We start from the raw sequence: 20,423 nt of genomic DNA on the forward strand, positions 1-20,423 counted from the left end.
TCTCCCCAGACAGCTCTGTTACAGGTGTGCTCCTGTATCATAATGCCTGACTTTTCGATACACTCTTGGTGTCTGCAAGTTTTTCAAAAGGACTTACACACATAGATTTGGGGGATTGGAAAGTGAGAAAGAGAAGCTCATCAGTTTGATGCTGTTTGTGAGCCAGTGTTTGGGGAGTGGGGCTTTTATATGCATTACCTCATGGAACTCTGCAAGCCATCTGGCATCCTCAACAGCTCTGTTCATTGTTACCACAATCTAGTTCTGAAATGTGTTATAGAAAGAAACGCCCAGGTGAGTTAGGGAAAAGATTGAGAAATTTGTGTACACACACACACCCTCCTCTGTCTCTGTGTTCTTCTGTCCTGTAGGATTGGCTCCAACTTGTTTGTATGCCATGCTAGAGGAAAATCATGGGCACTGCAAAAGGGAAATAACCTGGCCAGTGGGCCTCTGGATATTCCTTTGGGGGATTGACTTAATTAAGTTCATCGATGTATGAAGACCCATCTTGGTTCTGGGTGGAACTATTCCTGGGCAGGGGATTCTGGACTGGGTACGTGGGAGAAAGCAAGCAAGCTGAGCAGTAGGACACATCCATTGCTGTTTCTTGACTGTGGATCAATGTGGCCACCTGCTTCAAGCTCTTGCTGCCTTGACTTCGTTTTGCCATCATGGACTCTACCTTGAACTGAGTTGGAATAAATGCTTTCTCCCTTGAGTTGCTTTCTTCAGAGTGTTTCATCACAGCAACAAGGAAAACAAAGACAGGTTCACTTCATGCATTGCAATTAAAATATTACTTTCTTGACTCTCCAAAGATTATCTGTCAAGGAAATATGAGAAATTATAAGGTACAATTACATTCTATCTACTGGACAGGTTTCTATAGGGGTGGGATGAGAAGGAAACGAGAAATGTTCCCCCTTTAAAAAAATTCTTATTTCTCATTTATTTACCTATTTACAATCTTTTTTTCCTTTAAATGTTCCATTGTTAATTGAATTCTTTTGAGGACTTGCCAAAGCCATAGATTATGTATTTTTTCAAACAGTCGTTCTTTTCAAGTTCACAAAAAAACAGAAGACTGAAACCAGTAATTGTGTAAAGCAGGGATTCCTGAGTGTATAAAGTTTCTTCCATGATCATTGCAGTGAAATGTCAAGATGGAAACATTTTAGGATTTTGATCAGTATTCCCAATCAGTCTCTTAAGTTGCTAAGAAGGATTAACATGTAAGCAGCAGACACACTGGAGTCTCCAGGAAGCACATGTTTCCAGTTTGTATCCCAGGGTGAGAAATACTTTTAAATAGTTTGGACTCTGAGAAATAAAAAAAAAATTGAAAAAAAAAGAATTTGTAATAACTGAAAAAGAAGTGGTTTGGATATGCTTCTCATGTTATTAGAAGGGACTGGCATAATATGAGTTGGTTATTGTGTCATGGAATCAAACCTTACTGAAACTACATTATTTGCCTTTGTGGCTGCTGTGGCTTGGTCATATTCAGGAACACAAAGCCAGCATGAGAGCATTGTACATTAGGGCCTTCATCTGGTGGTTAGGTTGTGAGGGTGCATGCTTGCTTCTTCAATGGGATTAAGGCTTCCTGCAGTCCTTGGGCCTCTTGCCCTTCTGCCTTGCCAAGTGAGAACACAGTGTTCCTCCTCTGGGAGGGTACAGCAGCTAAGCAGCATTCTGGAGGGAGAAATGTAGCCTTTGTGCAGGCTCTGATCCTGCCAGCACTTTTATGTTGGCCTCGCTTAACTGTGAGAGACAAGTCCCTGTGCTTCGGAGGTTACCGATTCTTTTTTTTTGACAGTCTATATCTCGAGACTGTGTCTTCAATGCCTTCAGTACTAAGACTTGATACACATACATGGTGACATGATTTCAGTATAGTTTTGTTTAAAATTCTCATTAAGATCTTGTCTTAAATATGGCAGTTCTCAGGAACAAAACCCTTGTGTTTTTGCACTGACTTTTGCATCTTGTTAATTTAGAACATGTTAGAAGGATTTCCTGTCAGGGTGGGAAGCAGGTTTGTAGTGAGACTTGTGTGTCACGACTGGAAGAAATTCAGGTGAAGAGTTCTCACAGATACCTCTGCGAAATCAACACTGCATTGTCACAATGATTGCACTGCTGGCAACACCCTCCCTGTTACCAGGCATTCTTCTCTTGGTATTGAATGGTTTATATCCTCCCAGCATCTTGGATGATGTTGCCGTTGCTCTCAAAGTCCACTCCTGGACTTTTGAAGGCTAAGTTCTAATCAGTATAAAGGAGCTTGTGTAAATGGCAATACTTTCATAAACTTTGCTGCACTCAAAAAGAGTATTCAACGCTCTAAGCTCGCTCCTTGGTGCCAGAGAATTACAAAGGGGGCCTGCAGAAGCCTGCTGTTGCCTCATTGTGCACCCTGACCTGGTTCCTATGCGATGACTTGACTCAGTTAGTTCTTGGCATTAGCTCTAGCCAAGGGTTGGTGACTATTCTCTGAAATGCCCTTCAGTTTCGCTGAAAGGGGAAACTGTATACAACGGTCGTCACTGGAATCTAATAGTTCCCAGAAGTCAGGCCTCCAAAGAAAAGCGTAAAGGACACACAACAGCATGGTGCCTAAAGCAACTGGTATGTGACTTTGCCACCTCAGGTCTCTAACCTTTAGGTATAAATAGAACAGGCATTTCATTGTGCAGCATTTCACTAGGTATATGTATAGTAGAAAAATTAGGAGCACTTGGTATTTACTGAACGTGGAAGCTCCTTGATGGTACCTACATAGCGTCATTTGTGAAAGTTTTTCTTTTTGCTTTTCACACAAATGTTTGGTAACTATTTTGAGCAAAACCAAATAGAATTGGATAACAAAAGTACAAAAAGCATTTGTCTCTTAAAACAGACACTCTGGGCAGTTCATTAAAACACTGCAAATATACCTTAAGTCCTATCCTAGATAGAAGCAGAAGCAGAGATCCACAGCTAAGCACTGAGTTGATCTCCTGGAAGCCAGTTGTAGAGAGGGAGGAGTGACAAACAAAGGGTTCAAGACCACGCTGGGGAAAACCACAGAAACAGCTGACCTGAGAAAGTGGGAACTCATGGACCTCAGTCTGACAGCTGGGGAACAAACATAGGACCAAACCAGGCCTGCTGAACATGGGTGTCAGCTAGGAGCACCCATGTGGCCTCTGACAGTGGAACCAGGATGTATCCCTAGTGCACGAACAGACTTCCTAGCCTAGATACACCAGGGAGGGCCTAGGCCCTGCCCCAAATGATTTGACAGATTTTGATGATCACTCATGGAATTCCTCACCCTCCCTGGGGATTAAATGGGGGATGGGATGAGGGGGGGACATGGGAGGATGGGAGGGAGAGGGAACTGGGGTTGATATGTAAAATAAGATTGTTTCTAACTTAAGTAAAATTTATTATTAAAAATCACTATAAATATGCATGTATTTCTTTATAAGCTCATTTTTTCTGTTTGTTCCAAAATTGATGAACAGTTTGTTTTGTTTTAATGAAAAAAATGCCTAAGAATTTTTTTTAAAAATACAGTGAATGAATATTAGTTGAATTTTGTTTTATTTGACAGGCATTTTGGGTAATAACCTAGTGTACTTTTAAGGTTATCCTGGATTTGACCCCTTTGTTAGTAACACAGTTGTTTCAATTTGGCTGATTACAAGAGTGGTAAGAAGGGAAGTTTACTAAGTAGGATGAAGAAGAACTGGATCACTTTAATTCTGGGGAAATGTAGAGTTCACGACAACTAATCTCTATTTCTAGAGCAGAGGCATTGCTCAAGCATCATGTTTCCTTCCAGTTTCCCTAGCACCCATCACTTAGAAGATAAATAGAGCTCATTTCTACCCAGGCTTGGTAAAATATTTTAGTACTTTGGCCTATTAAAAATCATATCCTGTTGAAGATTTCATTTAAAAAGGGACTTTTTAAGTTTTAATTGTTATACGTCATGACATAAAGGCATTATTTTTGTAGGCGACTGATTAAGTTGACAATTAACCCTACATTTTTCAATGAACAATTTTTGAGTTAATAGTGTGGTATGAGGACAAAATCACTTCATTGTTTTAGTATTATGCTTAGTCTAATTTCCCCACTAAATGGAGAACAAATGACTTAATATTCCTGTATTTACTCTGTATCTCTAGTTGTATGAATATATTATTTAAATAATTTCTTGTTTATGACATTTATAGATGCATCACTGATTTTATACACATATGCGTGCACACACACACACACACACACACACACACACACACACACACACAATCCTGTCATTCCTGATCATTAATATATTCATCAAATGCCACTTGGTTAAAATAAGACTCAACTTAATCTATAGTATGAAAATTTCCAAGATTTTTGTAGGAAATTACAGCACTGAAATTTTATAGAACACCATTCAGAACTTTTTCCACTTGCAACCCCTTTTCTCCTGGAATTATTTTTATGTGGCTCTGGGTGCATAGATATATAAAATAGTTATGCAAATGTAGATTTATTGATAAGCTATTTATTGATATGTCATAAATTGATTTTAAAACAATCTTACTATTCACTAAAGATAAAAATCTCATACTAATAAAATTCATGTGCTTGTTTATTTTTGCATAATTAAAATTGGCTGAATATTTGATAAACAGGATTTAAAACATCTTCAGTATTCTTCAGGGTTGATGTTGTTAATGCTGTTCTAGACCCAACCCCAGAATCATTCAATATTTTTTTTTATGGAACTCAGTCTGCAACTAAAGTAGTAATTTTAAAAATCAAACTTGAAACACAGCATGACATCCAGATATGCTCACCTGATTTTTCCTTGCTTGAGGGATGGTAGTGCCAAAACTATTCACTTTTCAGTTCCTGTGCTAAAACACCATGAACAAGGCAACTTAGAAAAGAAAGAGTTGACCTGAGCTTTTGGTGCCAGATTTGGAGGGATTAGAGTGCATTAGAATGGGGAAAAATGGCAACAGTACATAGACAGGGACAGAGCAACCAGATAAGGCTTGGTAATAGAAATGTTTGACTTGGGAATTGACTTCTTTTTTATGTAGACATTTATGAGTATATAATGATTTCATGATTTTTCTATTATATATTATATATACTATTATATATATTTTCTATTATATATACTAGTAAAATGATTATAATGAAATCTTTACAAATCTATTACTTTCTATCATCTCTAAAACTCTGACTTTAGATGTATCTAATGTGAGCATTTAGACTTTTAGAGTGGTTTTCTTTTTCCAGTACTTTTGTTCCAGTGCAATCTGTCTTTATGTATCTGGAATTAGTAGGCATGCACCTTTCCATCTCAGATATATAGGATCCAAAGGAGAACTTCTTTAAAATTTACAGATTTGCTTTAAGACTTAATTACAATTTAGCACCATGGGTTACTTCACATAGTCTCACTGTACAGAATTGAATTATGAAATCAAAGAAGCTTAAAACTATTTACCCTAGTGTTTGCTTAGTATTGTTTATGAGTTTGATGCCCTTCAATATGTGAAATGCTATAGAAGAACTTAAACTGAAAGGCTTGTAGGAAAACAGTGAACTGGCCCCATACACATAACTCACTTTTTTTTTCTTGGATAACTTCATTGCTCATGAATTTATTTTAATATTGTACTGAGAGGGAAAGTACCTCTGCCTTGTATTCTTTGTGTTGTCACATTTTTATTCCTCTCTGAAGTAGGCCTGTGACCTCTTTGTGACCAACATCAGACTCTATTCCTGTCCACACACCTAGTGAGGTAGCCATGTGTATCAGACTGGGCCCCTGGGGTTGTAAGGTAGCACTCTACTGAGCTGGTGGATTTGTGGCACACATGCGGTGACTGAGTCACTGGATAAGGTGGGGGAATTGAGCATGTGTACATAGCAAGTCCATTATGATAATGAGTTACAGTTCTGGGGCACAGTTCTGAATACATAATGTGTTACTTTCTCTAATCCCTATACACAGGAAGGACTGCCGTCATTCCCTTCTGTTTTCCCAGAAAATGAACCAAGACATTACAACATAATGTGATTCACTAATATTCTGCAAGTTTATAAATAATAGAGATGATGTTTGAAACTAGATGTTCTGACCCCACTCTCCACATGTTAACACCTCGCCTATATTCCTGGCACCTGAAGCCTCCAGGGCCCATTGGTGATGGAAAGTGCAGCTACTTAACACCTTATCTGGGCAACAGAGTTCTAAGTTGTTACATCACAGGCAGAAAGGTGAATGCATATTATGTCCTTCGTAAAGCAACACCTTTCTAACGCAAAAGACAAGTTAACTGATATACAATACAGATATAAAATTATAAATATATATTTAATCATAATTCTATTCACAATGTGGGAATGTAATGTTGAAGATCCTAAGCCTTAGGCTGATAAAGCTTATTTTAAGCTTAAGTGAAGAGTTAGTGGCTGTGTAGAAATGATTGGGTCGGAATGGGTGTGATGTATTAGTAATACACTGAAGACACTCTCAGCAAGATGGGACTGTGGACATTGTTGGCCTCTATATGTAACATTCCTCCCTCCCACCTATGCTGTAGAATTCTTTCTGGGGTGGAAGTGGCTTTCTTAAGTGGTCTTACTATGGGCTGGAGTCAAGCAAGTGTGTGTGTGAGAGGGGGGGGAGGGAGAGGGAGAGAGAGATGTAGAGTGAGACAGAGACATAGAGACAAGAATATTTAGAGTGTATAGGTACATGTCCACATGTGTATATATGTGTGAGGCCAGATGCCAGTGTAGGTGTCACCCTGTACTTCTTTCCATCTTATAGACTCTCCCATTGGTTAGGTCACTCACCTGTTGATTAGACTGGCTGGCAGTGAGCTCTAGGGTTTTTCCTCCCTCCTGCCCAGTACTGGGGTTACAGATGCTCATGACTGCCATGCATGGCTTTTAATCTGTGTTTTGGAGATCTAAACTGAAGCCTTCTTGCTTGTGCAGCCAATATGTTATTGATTTGAGCTCAATCCCTTGGACAATTTCTTTGTGGCCAGTTTTTACAGATAAATGTTAGGAAGGGCTAACACAGTATTTTTTGTTTTGTTTTGTGGCTGGTATTCTGGATTCTGGTTTCCATGCCTCTTTGGTGGAACGGGAGATAAACAGTAGTTTCTGTGGCTTCCTTGTGCAGAAAAGCGGTGGCTGAGGATGGAAGACAGAATTCAGAAGGGCAGAAGAAGGTCAGACATAAAACTTTGTTTCTGATATTTCATTTGAGAAAATCATTTTTTTCTGAGCATTGGGAGTATTTATTTTGTTTTTTTTCTCTTTTCCTTTAACTAAACTGAATAGATTTTGATTTGTTGGTGCCTAAAATACCTGTCTGTGAAACAGGTTTGATTGGGTATGTTATTCTGAGTTTTGCCAACAGAAAGGAGTCTCCTAGTATTATAGATTCAGTGTTCACAGTCTAGATGCAAAACAAAACAGGTCAACTTAAAAAAATTATCTCCTGCTTCATGTAACATCCCTTTCCTCTGAGAAGTCAAGGTAGTAATTGACTTTACAATGAGCCATATTTATGAAAGATGAACACAGCACAATGTTGTTGGTCTGCATCGGAATCAGCATTGAGGAGGCAGACATGACCTTGTCCAGGGGCTGAAGATATATTTCTTATCTGTGAATCTCAGAAGTGATGGCATTTGTCTTTTCCAGTTTCTTCAGTCTGAAAATCTGATGACTGAGGGCCTTTCTGATTGCCTCTGTTCTTGATGTCTGTGCTTTTATCCTCATGACAGTAGGGCAGACTAAGGTTATATGTCTCCGATGAAGGAAAAAGAAACAGGAAATTGGTTAGAGAAAATTAGTGAGACCCTTGTAGAAGAGATGGAACCAAAAAACCTTTGGGAGTGAGGAGAAATTGACAGGAGCACCCCACAGAGAGAAAGCACACAGAGTTATCAAGGAGAAACAGATGATACACAAGTGCTCACCCCTCTACAGGGAAAGAAACACATACAGTTGTTATCATTCCCAATATTACCTCTCACCAAGTTAGCATTCACCCTAGTTTCTAAGCTTGATAAATTTTAATTCACTCATTCACTCATGGCTTGAGATTGCATTATGAAGCCCAAGTACAGTTGGGCATGAGACAAAATGTATAGTTTTCTCTGCTACCAAATGAAAGGCTCCCCTAGTGGTACTCCTTCCTGACAACTGGAAGGGCTTTCTCCCTGTCCCCCAGTGCTGGGACTTAAACCCAAAGCATTGCATGAACTGGAGAGTGCTTTACCATTGAGCAACAGATATTCGTAGTAATGAGATTTGAACCTGGGGTCCTTTTAGTTCTCTCTAAAGTCTGGGCTTCTACTTTTCTTGTATGAGGTTTCAAGGCCTGTGTTTATGACCTTGTGTTTCACAGTGTCACATCCCTCCCTCTGTTTGAGGGTTGGTTTATCTATCTTCCAACATGGTCTATTGATTATATTGAGCTCTCTACCTTTGCAGCCCACAGTGAGTACCAGAATTCTGCCATGGTCCCTCCAGTCTCTTTCCCTGGGTAATGGAGTCCTTGCTTCCCTGCCCAAGTGCTGAGATCCTAGTGTCTCAGAGCATGTCAAGCCTGTGAAGATCTCTGTGCTACCTAGACTTCAGGTTGTTACCCCTTATGTCCTTTTCATCTATTGGGGCAAGTATAGAATGTGGACAATTCTTTTTAATTACCAGCCATAATCCTATTTCCTTTGATGTTTATTCTTGTATGCCTAGGTCTCTGGGAAACCCTTGAATCAATTTTAGTTTTTGCCTGAATTTCCAAGCCACTGCTCTCCTTTTATTCTTAGATCACAGAGATTGTGACAGGGAAACAGAGAATGTGGTCTGAGCACAGTTTTGTTTCAAACATGGGGTATTCAAAGATTACCTTTTGGGATTTAGTTTTTATTACAGTATTTGCTTTTTCCATCCAGAAGCAAGTGAATGGTTTCAGATGTTCCCAGTTAGAGTTTGACTGGGATGGAGGCCAAGGGTGGTGCAGAGTATACATGGCCATGTTTACAACCTTGTCTCCTTTTCATGCACTGTTGCCCAGTCACTTAGCATTTCTTCTCTGATTACTCAGGTTGAAGTAAATAGGAAATTAAGGCCCTGGCTGTATCAAGCCCCACTCTCAGAATGAGAGGATGACAACGGTCCTGTGAACTTCCCATGTCTGTCACTGTGCATGCAGAATGAGGTGAAGACAGGATGTTATGTGAGCTAGAAAACTGTCTTTAAATGAAGCATAAGCATCATGAAACAATCCATTTAATTACATGCTCAAATATGACTATCAACCCACTCAGCTGTTGCTGGGTTGCCATGTAATCCACCATCATTTTTCTTCTAGTTTGAAAGATGTAAGTGGCTGTCTGTCTCCTCCTCAATGTTGCTTGTTTATAACAATATGCAGGAGTTTGTCAAATGCTTTGGTCACACAATGTATCGATAAAGTAAGTCAGACTATAATTGTCCTTTTCCAAACTCAAGTACCAGATAAATCTTTGTGCATCTTCTAGGTGTTTCTTTTTTTATTCTTCTAGTTTTACATATGATATTATATATCTTGCATATTTCATATATACATATTGCAATATATTAATTTAGATTAAAACTTTATTTTGTTTTTGTATAGTGTATTTCTACAAATGGTTCTAAATTTTAATAGATGAATTTGCTGTTACTGCTATTGTGTTATTTCTGTTTGTTATTTTTATTTTTTACTGACTACATTCTTCCATTTGGTAGAGTGAACATGGTACCCTATATGTCTTTACATTTACCTATGTCAATGGCCATTTGTTCTAATAGCTTACAGGCAGTGTGTGTGTGTGTGTGTGTGTGTGTGTGTGTGTGTGTGTGTGTGTGTGTGTGTGTGTGTGTGTGTGTGTGTGTGTGTGTGTGTGTGTGTGTGTGTGTGTGTGTGTGTGTGTGTGTGTGTGTGTGTGTGTGTGTGTGTGAGTGTGTGTGTGTGTGTGTGTGTGTGTGTGTGTGTGTGTGTATGTTCCTCTGTCTTAGTCTGTTCTTCAGTGAGTTTGTCCAAGCTAACACTAGTGCCTCTAAATGTCATGATCACTACAGCTTTATGATGAGACTTCATCTTTGGTAATGTAATGACCTTTGCTCCCACCTTTGTTCAGCTTTAGAAATCGCTTTGCTTCCCTTGGCCTTTATTTGGATCTGTCACAGACATTTTTGACTCTAGCTATAAAATAGAAAATAGTAATGGGATTTTCCCCATGTTACCATTCCTGTAGGATCTATCTATGTTTCCTGAAATCATGATTCAAGAAATTATTTTTTATTTCAGACTGGTCAGTGTATTTCTGGAGTTAATGTGCAAGATTGCCTTTGTAATCTAAAACTCCATGCTAAAAGTATCTAAACATTTTTATAATATGAAAAACAATAGGAAAGTATGAAACATCTAGAGAATAAAACTAACTAGAGAAAAATTGGTGGTTTAAAGGACCTCTAGGGTTACTTTCCTTAGATGTTTGGTGCACCAAGTACATTGGTCTTGGGTTTCAAAGCCCAAAGAATACATGCAGCCTAGCAAAAGCTCCAGCGCAGACACAAGTAGAAACTCTACAGAGTGTGTAGACTTGTTGTGACCAAAACTGTATAGCCCTATGCCAGAGAGAGAGAGAGAAAGAGAGAGAGAGAGAGAGAGAGAGAGAGAGACCTAGTAAGTGCAGAGAAACCAGTCTACCTATAAACTTGGCAGTAGTCTAAGGGAATCAAAAAAACAAAAAACAAAAAACAAAACATTGCCTGAGGAGCTGTAATCAACAGTCATTCTTCAAAAGACTACATAGCCCATTATGGTTCAAAGCTCCACAGTTTGCAATGCTTGATAATGCCCTAGGCCCTGGCAGAAAGAAATGTAAATTCTTAACTAGCAATCCAACTTAACTCACCCTTTTAATAATTCCCCCATGATAAATATCCAAACAATGCTCATTTATATGACCTTCTTAAGCAAGAACCAGGGGAAGCAGCAGATAAAAATCATCCATAAAGATGTTAATCATAAACTTTCCATGCATTTGCAATGGGAAATGACCTCACATATCCAGAATCTACCAAAGCACACTAATTCAGTCTCCCCATAGATTACTTAAAATTTTTGACATACAAACTAAATTTGATTTAGCCGCACAGGTAGATAGTAGCAACACACTATTTAAGAACTGTATATAGGATGATTAGAAGTCAGCAGCTAACATGGCTGGCTGAATTTCAGCTCCAAATTTTACTAGATCTGCGTTCTTAGAGAACTTTCCTGGTTGCCATCTAATGCAGTTTTTTTTCTCTGTAACTGGAGATAATGACATCCTGGTCATCCCAAGGGTTCTAAGTGTCTACATGAGAAAGTGAGAGAAATCCTTCTAATATAGCATTCATTCAATAGTGTTAGCTATTTTTTCCCTTGGACTGGGTAGAGTCCCTTAGTTGTGAGCTGTAGTTAAAGTCATGTGACATAAGCATGTCTAGATAGGTTTCTTTAGTACCTTCTAGAAGCAAACAGAATTATGGGTGGCAGTGACCAGCATCTCTAATACAGATATGAAATAGAAATCAATGCACCATTCTGTGTAAAACTTTATTGTATAAGTTTGTTTATATATGAAAAAAAATAATGCTGGGATTATTAACCAAAGAGGCAAATTTTGCAGAATTTATTGACAACTATAGTATATGTAAAACTTCACATATATACATTTTCCTGTTTCACTGTACTATATGTTTATAATTATATACAACACATTTTGCATGTGAGCACAACACAAGTGGGCAGGTATGTATACAATTGTTTCTAACACACATATGTTACTAATACACACACACATACTAACATATATGTTCCTAACACATGCACATACATACATGTATACTAACATGTGTGTGTTAGTAAGAATAATTATGAATTGTAAAAGAAAAATTGAGTATCTTAGAAAACTGAGTATTTGTGGTACCAAAATTCTAAGAAAAATAACTATTTCACAGAATAATTTTTGTTCACCCTTCAAGCATCTGAGGGTTCTGTATTTTTTTTTTTTTGAGGGAAGAACATGTGATTTAAAGTGAAGGTGTACACTGAGACTGAATTCCCACAAGTTAGTAGAGTCGAATATGTTCTGTATTCCAAGGACTTAAGTAACTCGAAATTAATAATAAAGCAATCAGTACTTTCAGTTGCCCTCCCCTTCTCCATGGTCACCAGTGCATTCACGCTTTCATCTTATTAACCTTAGGCAGACCATGCTGTGGTTATCAAATTATGATTACTACTGAGGTTCAAGAACTTTGGTGTTTAACGGTTGAACAACAGAGGCTGGGCTGGTTCAGACATGGACACGGGAGTCCTGCCCTTGACTTGGGCATCTCACTGTGGAGCAAGAGTCCAATTCTCATGAGAAAGGAGCATCCTGCTGTCTGTGTGTGAGAGCATACCCCTGAGATCTGACTGACTGCATAGCACAAATTTCCTCACTCTTCCTTTGATTACTTTTGTCTCTTTACTCTCAACAATACAACTCGTGGCAGCCTGGCCAGATTAAAGGAAAAATCTAGTCTGATGTAGACAAAAGGGCCTTAAGTTGTATTACATACTTTGTCACTGAATAAAACGGATTCAGACTTTCATATGAATGCATATAGCATGTAAGAGTCAGTTCTTTAACATTCATAAATATTTATAAATATTACTTAATATCATTTTTCTACATACTAGAGTTGTCAGAAGGACTCGACCTTTAAGTGTGCAGGGTTTAAATTAATGTATGTTATTACTCCAGATTCATAGCTGAGTCGTCTTGTAAATAAAACTTTTCCCTCATTAGAAATGAAGCTGGCCTTGCAGCTCCCCACAGGTCTTGTCTTTTTCACACCTTACGATGCTTTCACACATTGACCCAGACCCCAGGGGAGCCTGTGCACAATTGGTGAATTAAACCAGAAATAATTTCCTATGGCATTGTGTCACAACTTCAATGATGGAAAAAAATCTATTCAGTTCTTTGAACTTAATTAGAAGAAAATAAAATAAAATCTTCCAGAAATATTTAAAGTTTAGTAGACCAGTGTTCATATTTTTTAGACTGTATTAATTTCTCATCTACCTCTTTGGTAAGTGGGGTTATAAAACTCTCTCTCTCTCTCTCTCTCTCTCTCTCTCTCTCTCTCTCTCTCTCTCTCTCTCTCTCTCTGTGTGTGTGTGTGTGTGTGTGTGTGTGTGTGTGTGTCTCCTTTCCAACCTCCATCTCTCCTTCCCTCTCTTTCTTGATTGTGTTTTGTAATGTTTGTGATTTATTTTGCTAGAGAGAAACTTCAACCTCAATAATTTACTTTTAGCATTTGAGACATGGTATGCTTTTTGCCCACAGGTGTCCATACACCATTTTTACTCAGTTTCATCCTCTTTTATGTGCATGAAGCCTTGTTTTCATCCTTATGTCCTTCCTAGAGACTTCTTTTTTTCTTTGTTACTTGAACATATGCCTTTGTCTTTTCTCACCTTTCTCTTCTAGCAATACATTTTTTCTTTACTGCCAGGTGAGTCCTGCGAAGCTGAAAGGCTTCTAGATTTCTGTTCTTGCTCTACTGACTTCTGTCATGGCCACTGGCACATGGGCTCTTCTAGATACCAAGGCCAGAATCACGGACTTGATGATCGGCATATTACCAGTGTTCTGTGAGGGAAATGCTAGGGTCATTCTTAACACTTCTTATTATTACACTACATTAATACCAAATGCCTGGTTTAGAATGAATTCCTAAATCTAACAGCTCTTCTTTCATTGTTGCTGTCTGTGCAGTAGGGAACTTTCACATCTTCTGTGGGAATTAGCCCACTGCCCATCCCTTCTCTTGTTTTTGGTTCTCCACTGCTACTAAACTAATTTTTACTAGGAATTTCATCAAGTCTTATCCTCCTCATGCCTGATGATCTACAGTGACCACATGAATAAGGTAGCTGCAGTACTTAACTTTATTTTTTTTATATTGCCAGACACTGTCATACTTTTGCTCTCAATTCATGCCCCCTCTGAACATTGTTAAAAGCCATCACTTGCTGTCCCTTCAATAATTAAGTAAGTCTTTGAGTATTTTGATTTTACATCAGAAATGATTTGTCCAAACTTCTCTTCTCACTGCTTCTCTTCCATGACTCTGCCCCTTGTTAACATCTCTACAAAGTCATGCCAAGTTCCCTTAGGGAATATTTGTTGCTTCCAAACAAACTTCATCTAAGCCTTAGCACATTTGACTGTCACTATAAGCGTCTATATCTGCCTCCTCTATTATGTAATGATAGGAAACAAATAACACCCTTTTTCATATTCTTTCACCAAGCACTTGCCTCAGGTATTGACATATGGATAAGTCCTCAGAGTGACTAAACAACTTAATTAATTAACAACTTAATATCAAAGGATACACTAGTCAAACTAAATTTTTCCTAGAAGTCAAACTACCCTAAGACTACAAATTCCTCCAAAATACTTTTGCCTATCTTCATCTATATTACTTATAAGGTACATTGTCTGACAGTATCTCTCTGTTTATATCTTTCCTCAGGTCATGCTGTATCAGGAAATATGAGTGACTATTTTGATCAAATAAGAGACATTCATTCAAGGTAAAGACAGTTGGTTTCTGGTGAGTGTTCTTGTCATCTTTTTTGATTTGGGAGATGGGAGAGATGATGAGTTTCTTGGACTCTGTATTTGTGCTTGCCTGCCACCACAATAGCATCTTACTTGTATCTATGGCCTCTCAAAACTACATCATACAATAGCATCTCATTTAGGACTTTAATATATAAATTTATGGAAACACAAGCATTTAGTCCATAACATTTTATATTTAATTATACCCTTTGTTCTCCATTTCTGCTACATGCAAGGGAGAACTCAGCAATCATTTATTGTTTTATCGGATATTTGTAGTTCGTTTTCACCAAACAGTTGTGCATCTATCAAAATGGTATCTTCTCAGATTCCTTGAATATTGTAAAATGGCCACTATATATGTAACAAGGGATACTTACAATGTTTTACTCATAAGGAATAAAATGAAAGACAATCAACTATTTTCTGAGCAACTTTTAAATGGAAGTGAGTGACATTTTTAAAAAGTCATTTCTGCTATAAAACAAAACAAAACATTTCTTTAAGGACCTGAGTTTCTTTGAAAAATAATTAAGGATGAGTTTCTTAAGCTTTAAAATCCATTATTGCTCTTCTCTAAATTTTTATTATGTCTTTTTTGTGTGCACACTTTTCTTCTGTTCTTATATAATCTGCATCCACTGATAGTATCTTGTTCTTGTAGGATCCCTCTAATTCAGTTTCTTAGTGAGACGTAGTTCAGTTACTCCAACCAGAAAATTGTATTCCTTTTGAATCTTCATAGTAATCATTAAGTGATTAAAATCTTAAGAACTCAATTGTGTGCTAACTTGCTTCTTAAATTTCGTGCATTTTCTAAACCCTTCAACCAAGGTAGTGTTTGCCTCTTTTTATCTAGTACAACTGGTACTACGTGTTGCATAAAATTGTTCTAAAACAACTCTAAGTGAAACAAAGGACGAAGTGAGGAGAACTTTGTGCTCTGTGAGAAGCTGTGTAACTGACTCATCTCCTTCTCTTTGGCCTTTCTGCCACACTTCAGGCACAGTGATGCCTGTTTGCTACTGCTACCTTGGGCATGGTGTGCTGCATATTGGCGAAGCGTACAAGCCTCAGTATACCTGAAGCTTCACATTGAGCTGAAGAGCTGGTCCACCTGTGGAATGCTGTGAAAACAGGAGCCTGCATTCTGTCTTTCTTGGGTATTGAGTGTATTGTAGCACATTTTGTAGCTGCTTGTAGGAAAATAGCTGAAAGCACATGCTTCCAAAGTGCTGGCTGTGTACCAGTGGTGTGGAAATGAGAAACTTGTTTAGACACCCAGAGGTTCTTTCTTCATCCCAGGTGTGGGAGGCAAAGTCTCTTTCAACTGAGTGCCCTTGTTGCAAGTATTAGCAAAACACACATTGAAATGACTTGGCTTACACTGGCCTTCAAATCAAGTCGGTTCCATTCTCCCGCCTGACTTTAAACAAAAACCACTCAGTGCATTGTCAAACAGCATTGCCTCACAGAGTCAGTCTCCATCTGCGTGTTTTAAGATTTGTATGGATGGAGTACATGTGCATTAAATTCTGAATAGATTTATTTTCTCATAACTATTTCATCACAATCTAATAAAGGCATAATTTTATATTTCCAGGGACTAGCATTTAAGCTGATTCCCTGACAAACATTAGATAACTAAGATACATGGGTTTCTAGTGCACATGGTGTAAAATCCCTTGGTCATGGCTGGAATTGAAGGGGATACATTTTGGGAAATGCATCATTAGGCAATTTTGTTATTGTACAAACTTCATCTGGTGTAGTTACATCTACTAAGAGTGTTTTAAAAAAATTCCCAAAGGATTTCTGGTCGTTTGAATGAGTGTGGCTCACAAGACCTAATATATTTGAATGGTTGGTTCCAAGTTGGTAGAACTCTTTGAGAAGGATTAAGAGGTATGGCCTTGTTAGGGGAGGTGTGTGATTGGGGTTGGGCTTTTAGGTTTCAAATGCTTACACTATTCCCAGTTAACTCTCTCCCTCTCCCTGACATATGCTTGTGGATCAGATGTGAGATCTCAGCACTGCTCTAACAACATGCCTGCCTGTGGGTTGCCATATTCCCTGCTGTGATGGTCATTGCCTCACCTTCTGAAACTGAAAGCCTCCTTTAATTTTTTCTATACATTGCTTTTGATATGGTGTTTTGACCAGTACCAAAGAAAAATAATGTAGACAGATGGTTAATACCATTAACTCTAGTTTATAAACATGGAAACTAGAAGTATCCTACCTTGCTCACAATCACATATGTAGGGTCATATGATTCCATACTTACCACTCCCAGGTATGTGTTGTAATACAATGTTCCAGAACTCTATGCCGATGACCTTGAAGAGTGGGCAGAGCACCCCCAACTGGTGACCCTCTATACACATGACCAATCTGAGATTTCACTTCTAGATGTGCAGTGCTTGCTAAGTGAATTCTAACATGTGTTATTATTTATTTTAATAAGGAAAAATATTCAAAGGTATGAGTAGGAGAAGGCTAAGGGAGACTTTATGCAGTGCTGTTGTACCAGGAAGAGGGATCATTACAGTGGTTCTGGCCCCAGTGTATGGATATTGACCTTGGCTCTAAAGATAGCACAGGGAAGTGTGAATTAGTTGGGAGAAGATAAGGGGTAGAAGAACAGGATTCTTAATGAGGAAAAGCCAGGGTGATAAGGCAGGCCTTCCTGTGGCTGAGGTGGAAAATGCAGACCCTGATTAGATTCATGGTTAATGTGATGGTCTCTTGCTAATCTGTCCCAGTAAGCTCCTTTGAAAAACTAGATTTTTAAGGTGAGACATAGAAGGCCTTAGGAGAAGACACGGGAATGTTAGGAAAGTCAGTCTAAAGAGAGAATCTTTGTTGAGTTTTTATTGTTTAGCAGGTGTGGAGAAAATGAGCAGCACCATCTCCTCCTTTCTCCCTTTCTCTTGCATCTGTTCATTGTGCCCTCCCTCAACACCCAAAGAAATGGAGCTGGATGTAAATTAGATGGAGAGAAGGAAAAGAAGGAAGCAGTTCCAATGAAAGGTTATTTCTTGCCTCTTGTGATTTCTACATCCCATACATAGGCTACACTTAGAATGAAGCAGCCACCTTTAGAACTCCTTCAGCTGGCATTAGTGAAAACTCTAGAATGCTACCCGTGTTTTTTCCCTGAGGCCTAAGGCCAGACTATTCTCTGACCGTTATTTATGACTGTCATGTAGCCATTAGCTTTTGCTATTAGAACTATGCTTATACTAAAGGTGTTACCGCTGGATGTATGTGTTCCTGTTTCTCATTACCGGCTGCTGACCTCTCCCTATAAATCTCGGCTTGGAGTTACCAGCTTTCTACTTGTTGGCCCTAATTGGAAAGTTCTCTGCTATATCCAGGTACAAAATGTACGATCAGAGCTTGAATTTCTGCCCCTTATTAACATTGGCTCTGTGACTTATTCCCGCAATTCTCTTTCCATTGGAAATCTAGCTGAAACAAATTCCTCAGTTTTGTATATAAGTGAACTTAGGTAGAACCCATTACATACCATGCAATCACTAACTGGGAGTCATGATACCTTGGCAGCTAGAGAATGGTAAAATGACCTTTAATAATTAATTACCTGCACACTTTTTTTTCACTGAATAATCTAGAAAGAATTCATGGAATTTTCAGAGTTGGAAACTTATTTTATTGTTTGAAAAAAATCTAAGTATCAAGCATATAATACTAAGTGGCTTGACGGATCTGTGGGAGATGCGTATTAATTCCATAGAACTTTCCCTTTAGATGAGTTCTGTTGTTATTGTTTAGGATTTTTTCAATGATTCCCCTGTTAACTATTTGATTGACAAATATGATGGAATTTGTTGGCAGACCCTATCAAAGACAAGTGCTGCCATGTATTAACAACTTGAAATGCTCACCTTTCAACTCAGCAACCTCAACAAAATGTCTAATGTTCTAAGTTTATTTTCCAAGACATAACACAAAATTGAAGTATTTTGTTATTAAGCCAAAATTTCCTCAGCAAATTCTTAGCTCATATGTATTATTTGAAATCATACTGTCCAATATTTTTTTCTTTTATGCAACAGCTATTTTCCCAGTGATATATTATTTAGCCACATGACAGTATGAACAGTGTAAATACTTACCTACATAGAAATATGTCCATAATAAATTATGTTTATACCTCGTTTTCACATATCCACCTGATTTAATAACATCACAATGCAAGGTACATAATTATCTGTGTTACTTCAGGGGAATAATACTTTTTTCCCTTTCTCTCAAACACATTTTTTATTAGTTCAAATTACATTTTAAGCTTTAATTTTGTAGACATTTGAGGCATGATGACTCTTAGCATATGTATTTGTTGCTGTGAACTTGAGAAGTAGCTGTCCCCTCCTTCTCTGTCCCAGAGGCCTTTCATATTGGCCAGTGGAAGTATTTCTCCTTCTTATTCCCGCATACTTCTCTGACAAATTTTGAATGCCTCAGTCCTTTTAATTTGTCTATTGTATTGGTAGGACAGGTGTACTCTCAGTCGATGCCAAGTTTTCCAGGTTATAATTAATCATAATTAGCATCCTTTTATTTGTGCATTCAGAAACCTTCCCTAGAGCCCTTTTCTTTGATAGAGATAGTATGCTCAACAATATGCATTTCTTGTCTTGCAGGATATAGTAAACTTATATTCATGAACTAATATTTTTAGTCACTACAAACAAATAATCATGCAGTAATTTTGAGGTGTATTCTTAAATTTTGCCAGCATAAAAACAAATTAGTCTGTTGGGTTTTTTTGGTTTTTTTATTGCAAAATATTGCTTTTGTAGCATTACTGCTTTTACATTCCAGACAGTCATTTTGTGTAGAAGTGTCTGATGTAAGGAGACTGTCTCAGCAGTATTGGATATTCTGGCGCTTTTCTCCAGCTCAGACCTTAATGAAGCATGGCTGGTTGTGCCTTCCAGTGTGGGTTATACTTGGTATAGAATGTGTTTGTGGATTTTTTCTGGATGTCATTCATAGGGAAGTTTGCCTTTGCTGGTAGGATGTTTAGTGATGGCGTGACTCCCCCACTGTGAGATCTCAGACTGTATACATCCAAAAACCTCAGATATTTCCTAACATTTCTTATACAGTGTCAAGAGGGAGGAAAAGGCCTCTTTAGCATATATATATATATAATATATATATTATATATAGCATTTTTGATATATATATATATAAAAACCCTTCCATTTTAATATAAGATTCATCCTGCTTATATTTAATCCACTCATTGCATTTTCTGTAATTATTTGCTTCTGAGTTTGTACTCCTTAAATTGTGAGCATTTTGATCCTTCCGGACCTTACAGCATTCACGTTTGTGTTTCTGTCACCCTAAAACAGTATACCTGGTATACAGTTGAGTCTTAGCAAATACCCATTGCTCAAATATTTGAATAGATATATCACAGATTAAAATCAGGTCTGATTGTTCATTCAGAGGGCAGATGTAGTCCAGGAGAGAGCATAGTTCAAGAAAGACTCCTTCAAAATGTGCAAAGTTGCTGAGGACAGGAGTGTGTGAAGGTGAGCTAAGGAAGATCATGCAGTGTGTGCTCCAGAGAATTGACATATCTGTGAATTAGGACTGTTGTTATGTGAATCAGATGGGACAGATTCCAGCATGCTTATGAGTAATGTGAGCACA

General features: G+C 38.0%; 1 protein-coding gene across 2 annotated transcripts in view; it reads left to right on the forward strand.

Annotated features, from left to right (window-relative positions):
* The window catches only part of Slc16a7 (solute carrier family 16 member 7), a 153,165-nt gene that overhangs the window by 17,704 nt on the left and 115,038 nt on the right, over window positions 1-20,423 (forward strand). Inside the window, exon 2 of one of the 2 annotated variants that reach the window (XM_027392274.2) lies at window positions 14,638-14,718. The gene's annotated coding sequence lies outside the window, so the exon portion shown is untranslated. The remainder of the gene's footprint in view (window positions 1-14,637; window positions 14,719-20,423) is intronic. The other variant, XM_027392275.2, reaches the window with a different exon arrangement.

The sequence above is a fragment of the Cricetulus griseus genome (assembly GCF_003668045.3).
Source record: "Cricetulus griseus strain 17A/GY chromosome 1 unlocalized genomic scaffold, alternate assembly CriGri-PICRH-1.0 chr1_0, whole genome shotgun sequence".
Lineage (NCBI taxonomy): Eukaryota > Metazoa > Chordata > Mammalia > Rodentia > Cricetidae > Cricetulus > Cricetulus griseus.